The sequence below is a fragment of the Pimephales promelas genome, chromosome 17 (assembly GCF_988280905.1).
Source record: "Pimephales promelas chromosome 17, fPimPro1.hap1.1, whole genome shotgun sequence".
NCBI lineage: Eukaryota > Metazoa > Chordata > Actinopteri > Cypriniformes > Leuciscidae > Pimephales > Pimephales promelas.
Genome location: NC_142785.1, coordinates 34,424,658 through 34,432,000, shown reverse-complemented (window position 1 = coordinate 34,432,000; position 7,343 = coordinate 34,424,658). Strand labels below are relative to the sequence as shown.

The 7,343-nt window shown below is 36.1% G+C and overlaps 1 pseudogene; it reads right to left on the bottom strand.

Annotated features, from left to right (window-relative positions):
* Positions 1–3,927: 3,927 nt before the first annotated feature.
* Positions 3,928–5,092, bottom strand: LOC120487375 (trace amine-associated receptor 7c-like; annotated as a pseudogene).
* Positions 5,093–7,343: the final 2,251 nt, after the last annotated feature.

The window sequence follows — 7,343 nt, the reverse complement described above, 5'->3', positions numbered from 1 at the left end:
ACTAGATTAAATAAAGGCAAATAATGGCAAACTTGCAGATTGCGATCCACATTCACACATAGTAGCCTACACGGACATTAACAACAACAAACTTCAAGCAAGACCGATTTAAAAAATAATTATAATAATAAATAAAAGTTTAACACAGAGCTCCAAAATTTCACATTGACAATGGACTCACAACTAACACTTTTCACACACACTCACGCCCATTATCTCACACAGAGAAAAAATCAAAGCAAAGACGACACCAAACAGACTGGATAGAGAAGATTACTTTTGATATGGAACAAATTCTCAGCTCTCGGATTGTTAATTTTATTATGAAATTCGAACAATAAATATCGCGGTTTTAAATGTGTCCATCACTGTAGCAGTTCAAGCGGCATGTGAACAGATCAAATCGCTTTAAACACACTAATGATCAATAGGTGCGCGTTAAAATACAGTAACTTACTGAAATCTATGCCTCATACATACTGTAATGTCGACCAATCAGTGTTTTTCAACTGCGGATAAAAGTTCAAGAACAGCCGGAGTGACTACAGTCACATAACGTTACATTTACCTGAAGAAAGACATTTAATGACCATAGCACGCAAGTATACCTGCTCTCTCAAACCCCTCCAAGGTTTAGTGAAGTTGGTAGAGGGAGGTGGTGTCACTTTGTTCTTTGATCAAATCCAGGTCTACATTTGATCCAATCGTCATACTTGGCTCGTTTTGGGATTGACCAAGTCAGGTTTGGGACTTCTGTAAAACAATGAGGTGTGAGAAAGTGCATTAACAACACATTAAAAATAAATGGGTGATCAAAAAAAACCCTCAAGTGCCTGACCTGCATCCTTGCTCAGACCGCCTCCACACACTCACACAGGACTCAAAGGACAGGCTGAAACTACAGCATCAGAGATAGAGAACAGACGAGGGAACTAGGAGACAGCATCTTTGTGAAAGCTCAGAGGATAAATAACTCGGGTTAGCAGACCGGTGCGTAATCCACATTAAACCAGACAAAGTGTCTGAGGTGTGTTTAAATACTGTGGTGATGAGTGTGCTGATCAGGTGCAGGTGAGGATGATGGCTGGGTAATTAAGTGCAGGTGATGAGCAGGAGGAATTCTGGGAATTGCAGTTTTGAGTGACATATAAACTTGTCTTGTCTTGATATGGCTGGACCATGGCTTTATTCTAAACCACATACTCATTGGGTAGGTACTTATTTCCAATTAACTTGACGAGTGCTAAAAGTGTAGGTACTTTATAGCCTGATCACATTAAGTATAAATGATATCTGGACATCTGCCATGTTGACGTTATCCCAAGAGCAACAACTTAAAAGATATGAGCGACAGGTTTAATTCATGTTTCTGTAAATATCTTGATATTGATGAAACTTGCTCTTGTGAAACTTTGTGGTTTTGTTGAAGAATCAAGTGTCCATTTATTTTGTGATTGTACCATAACCAATACATTCATGGTTATTTTAAGATCTTATATTTTTAACCCTACTAATGTGACCCACAGTTTTATGTTCAAAGATTTAGAGACAAAACCCTTTCAAATAAATTAAAATAATTATAATTATAATTATATATATATATATATATATATATATATATAGGAAATGCCATTAATATAAAACTTTGCGCATTGTGTTATACAGTATATAGCTCTTGTCTGTAGGCTATAGTTTTCCTCCCATAGAACGTTTATTATTAATTAACCCCTTGAGTTCTCCTTGTCCGGACTCTGTTGAGTTCCTCCACACCCCCTCAGCGTTGGACATGGCGGAGCGTCTGGTGCTCGGCCTATCACTCGTCAGCAGTGTGGAACCTGTGTTAGGCTGGGTCTATATGTTGCGATCCCTACGGTGATCCCATATGTGTATTCTTCCACGGTACAGCTCCCTGTGGCGAGTCTGTGTCTTTCGCTGTCATTCTGCCATCACTGTTCAGTGTTCCCAGTGTTATCCAAGTCTAACTGAGTGGGTCTTGTGGAACAGCAGTGATTTCTTGGCCTAAGCCTCTTCTGCTAAAAATGTCAGGAGGATCACGAGGCTTTTGTTTAGGCACTGGAAGGTGGCAGCTTTAGTGGCATCTACGTCTGTATTTAAACCCGCGCCGCTGGGTGGAGTGTGAGATGCATATCTCGAACGCCAATGTGCATTGGCTTGTTTTAAAATACTCAAAGACAAAAGGCTGCCTAGCGTGATCCCATTCCAGTCGATGTCTACTACGTCCTCTGTTCCCTCCTTTTCAAGGGATACGCATACGCAACCAGGACGTTACCTAAATGCCTATTTAAGTACAAACAGCGACTTTTGCTGTGACTAACACTGTCAAAAATTAGCCCTATTTTTTGGTTTGATATTTCTGTTAGAATTTCCTGTATACATTTTATTTGAATATTCTGTCTTAAAGATTTTCTCATGAAAATGCCGTGTAAAAAAGGCACGCTTGCAGTTACTTCAAAGATTCATGGCACAGATTTTGGGCGGCTGTGGAAACCGGTTCAGTTTATTAACAGGACCAACAGAGCCTTTGCACTCCTCCAGGATGAGCTTCATGTTCAAGCCCTCCAGGATTTGTCTGGATTGCATAGCCAGATTTTCTCCTGCTGTTAGATGCCAGAAAAGTTCTTTCTCAATCAACGGCCAATTTTTAGTAGCCCCGCATGTTGGTAAAATAACTTTTTCTGGCAAACAACATAATAATTAGCAAATGGTAATATTCAAGTAGATGTTTTCCCAGGGCCAGCTCCCTTTCTCCCTCATTTTTGTTTTAATGATGTTTTATTAACAAAGTTTGGGAGGAGCACGTTCAGATAATTAACACGGGTGGACAGCACTCAACAATCAATGATAAGAGGTGTATATAGACTCAGCAGTCTCACTTCAATCCATTGACAGTTTAGCAGCATCCCTCCACCACTCCTTGTGGTCCTAAATACTGATATAGGGGGGAGTACTCTGGGTTCGGAGCCACTAGTGAAGGTTAGAGTTAGGGTTAGAGTTAGGGTTAGGGTTAGGGTTAGGGGAAAAATGGCATATTACAAATCTTTTTAGTTGTACAAACCTTTAAATACCATTGCCACATTGCTCTGGGTGAATTTGGTTACATCACCACTGACTACCAGAGTAGCCTCTACAATTGTTATTTGTAGCAGTATTAGATTATTTTGATACAGTAAAGCAATTTTCTAAATTTTGATGTTTATATATAGATAATCATAAAAAATAGTACAAAAGGTTCAAGCAGTAAATGATATAGACTAATATATATGTGTAATACTTTGTATATTTTTTTCTATAAATATTTACTCAGTATTAAAGTTTTCTGTTCCTTGGATTTAATTGTGCATTGCTGAATTTTCTTTTTCTTAATATCCATTTTGTCACAGTAAAGATGTTAAAAGGTCTGAATGCTGAACCCTTGTGCTTTTTTATGTGATTCAGAGGAAACCATCGGGGGGAAAGGAGACAAAAGAATAAGAAAGAAGAATAAAAGAAATATATATATATACATATATGTTATTTATGTATATATGTGTACATATACGTATATATATATACATATATATATATATATATATATATATATATATATATGCGTGTGTATATGAAGAGTTCAGATGCAAAATCCTCTAAGTGCCATATGAAATTTTCTTCTAGAATGATAATTTATCAAGCTTGTATATTTAAGTTCAGTGATTTCACTTAAATGGCAATGATAATTACCTATTAATTGTTATTTAAGTGAAATTACTGAACTTAAATATACAAGTTTGATAAAAATCATCATTAAAGAAGAAAATTTCAAATGGCATTTAGAGGCTTTTGCATCTGAACTCTTCATATATATATATATATATATTAAATAGTTAGTTTTTCTCCTAGTTATTTATGTGTGGACATACTGATGATGGATCAAATACATTCTGATGATGGATCAAATATTTTAAGAGACAGAATATGTTTAATTGATATTCTAAACCATCTATAAAATAGTGCATATGAGGGGGTTCATACAACAATTCATATACATAATCCAACACAGAATGTTCATTACAGTTAGGGTTACATATCCTGGAAAAAGAGAGGCTATGTAGAAGATAAATTGCTATAACAATCCCCAGTGTTTTTGCCGCCTTTTTTCTGACCTGCTGGCATGAGTGACAGAGTTTATGAGCCGAGATTGATATTTTGCTACTTACTGAACAAGGCGCTACTAATGAAACGACGAGGTCTGTGAGAACTTACTCAAACTTGACAGTAACAATACAGTCCCCATAACATCTAATTGGGTTCTTTGTATGAAAAATAGCATTGTATAACATGATAACCGAATGTATGCTTGAACACAGCCAGATTAAAATGATACAAAAAACAGCTTTGTTGGTGGTGACCCTTGTTGAATATTACAGCCAGAGAGAGAATGAGCAGGTTTGTTGGAGTGTGAAGCTGCTTGAAGTGAGAGATGGAGATGATCACCAGCTGGTTCAGAAACACAGTGAAAAAAGTTGCTAAAGATATGAAAACGTACAAAACAAAGTACTCCACTTGAGGTTTGATTTCTTTGATGCATGACAGATTGTTGTTCAAAAGTAGTAGTCAGTTTCTTGATTATCTGCATCTGTCATTACCCTGTTAAGCATTTTAAAAATGTATTAGGAATACCACAAGTTTCAAAAATAAGACCACTTCATAGCAACATTTTGTAGCTGTGGGAGGATTTTCACGCTTGTTCAGTTTTGTGGATTTATTTATATTAAATGAAACCTGGCCACATCATACACAGGAGGGTTGATGCTTTGGTTTAAAACACCCATAAGTTAAATATTCAAACGCATGGGGATGTTTATTCTTATGGCCAAACAAAAAATGAATTCAGATTTTTCTTTAAATTTACATCACACAGTCAGTTTGGTTTGGTTACTATCCAGGTTGCTTGAGCAATTCATATGAGCTACAATAATTATAGACTGTTAGTCACCTATAAATGTTAGTTATAGGAAAATCTCTGTGTACTACCTGCCAACATTTTTACTGCCATTTTGTGAACTACTTTACAGTCCTCACTCTACAGACTATCTTCCACTGATGATCAAGCCATTTTAAATGTGCAAACACAAGAAGTATATTTGACAATGACTTGTGCAATGACTCTGTTTCAAAACCTGCTCCAATCGAGCCTCCTCAAGATGTGGAAAAGAGGGCGTGACGCCCGGAACGCACAAGAGCCGGACATATTGTCAGACAACTAGTATTGACCTGGCCTTGGTAGGACTTGTCACATTGATTCACTCAATCAGCGTTTCAACCGTGGAAAGACGTCAGTTAAACAGCTTGTAATCAATGTCATCGCTAACCCTAACTCTAGAGAGGAGCATTTTGCTAAATATATACACCATATTACATATGCATTATAATCTTAATGTTCTTCAATATTTAATGCATATTTGAATAAATCTGGCAAGTTTTTATGACTGCCACCATTTAAATGTTTATATTTCATATAATCTTCTTATTATAAAAATAAATAAAAGTGTAATTTAAGTGTTTGTATAGCTACAAAACAGTTCATTATTACCTTCATATTAGGCTAATGAAGCCTATTGGCTACAACTAGACTCCCATAGTTTACAGCATTAGTTCAGAGATTTGATTCCCTTGAGAAAAACTGCCATTTATTGTAACTGATATCCAAAATAATCAATATTGAATCGAATCGTAATTGAAATCGAATCGAATTGCAAGCTTGTGAATCGAAATCAAAATGGAATTGTGAAATTTGTCTCAATACCCAGCCCTAGTGCTTACGACGGGATCATTTTCTGTTGTAGATTCCATTTATATAGGGTTCGGATACCACCCATTTTTGGATAACAATAACAAATAAAATAAAACAGAAATAAAAAGGGAAAAGTACTACACTGCCCACCTTTAACCTAAGGGTTACCGTAACCCCAGAGCCCGTCCGACCTTTTCTGCTGCAACTCATATTGCTGTCAGAAATAATAGTGTACACAACTACAAATTAATTTAAGTTATTTATGCACTTAAAAGTACTTCCTCCAAAGGACAGTCACCTGAGAGGGTTTCTACACTGGCCTGTGCAAAACCAACAAACGGGTATTACAGAGTGTTGCACTTTCTGTCCTTTTGATGTAAAGTTAGAAAAAGGACATTTACTGCACATATTTCAGCCACCAGTTCCTTGGGAACAGGTAAAAGTGTTGATGTATTACGTAAAACCGTACAAAAGAGGAGGAAACAATGGCATTACAATGAACTACACTAGGAAAACATTTCATAAATAACAGATTGCAAAATATTTTTACATTGACTTGTGAAGGTGAAAACTGCCTAACTTAAAGCAATTCATCACTACTCAATTTGCATCCGTTGAAATGAGTAGCTTGTAAATAATTTGTAAATAATTTGTTGCTGTATTAAAATAAGTATGCCTATAATCCAAATGGCTGGTAATTTAAAACTCATTTACCAGTAATGAGGGTGTTGCTGTTACGAGTCCCTGGCTTTTGGTCTAAGGACGAGCTGCCTCCAGCGATACCCTCCACCATGGGTCGGTTCACATTAACCCATGGCCCAGCTCTTAGGGTTAGGCTCCCCAAAACACATTGCATTGGTTAGAGGTTTCAGAATAGTTGGAAAAAATAGTTTCAAATATAAAAAAAAACAGGGCAAATTTTCTAAAGAAAAATGAAGAAAGGGTGTAAATAAATACCTTTTGATTAACTTTAACAAATACAAATCAATCTGCTTTCAGTCAGTCTCATCCAGAAACCACTTTCAACTACTGGCAAAGTGCAGCCAAACATGTACACCCATGGGCATAACCATTAGACTAATACTCAAGCAGGTAACCCCAAATGAGCTTCACCAAAAAAAAAAAATTAACATCAGTTTTATTCGATATTTGTGTTTCCCCTAATCAACAAAAATTATTTTTATATATATATTATAATTAATAAAATATGTATTTAACAATCATGTAATTTCATTTTTAAAACAACAAATGATCCCCTTAATCCTCCACACTTGGTCTCTCCCACCCTACCCATGATGCACAACTGCACAGATATAACCTTTCATTTCAGAAGTTGATCTGGGTTTTTAACTGGATCCAGCAGGTCCTAATCAATATTAATATATAACATAGTTATGGAAGAAACAAAGCTTTTTTAAACTCTGAATCAATTGAACCAAATGCTTCACAAAATAATTCACAGTTGCAAAGTTCTCAGAACGGCCACAAGATGGCCTGCTTGTCAAAATGGTTTATCCAATGAAAACGAATAGCAAATTATTAAATACCATTA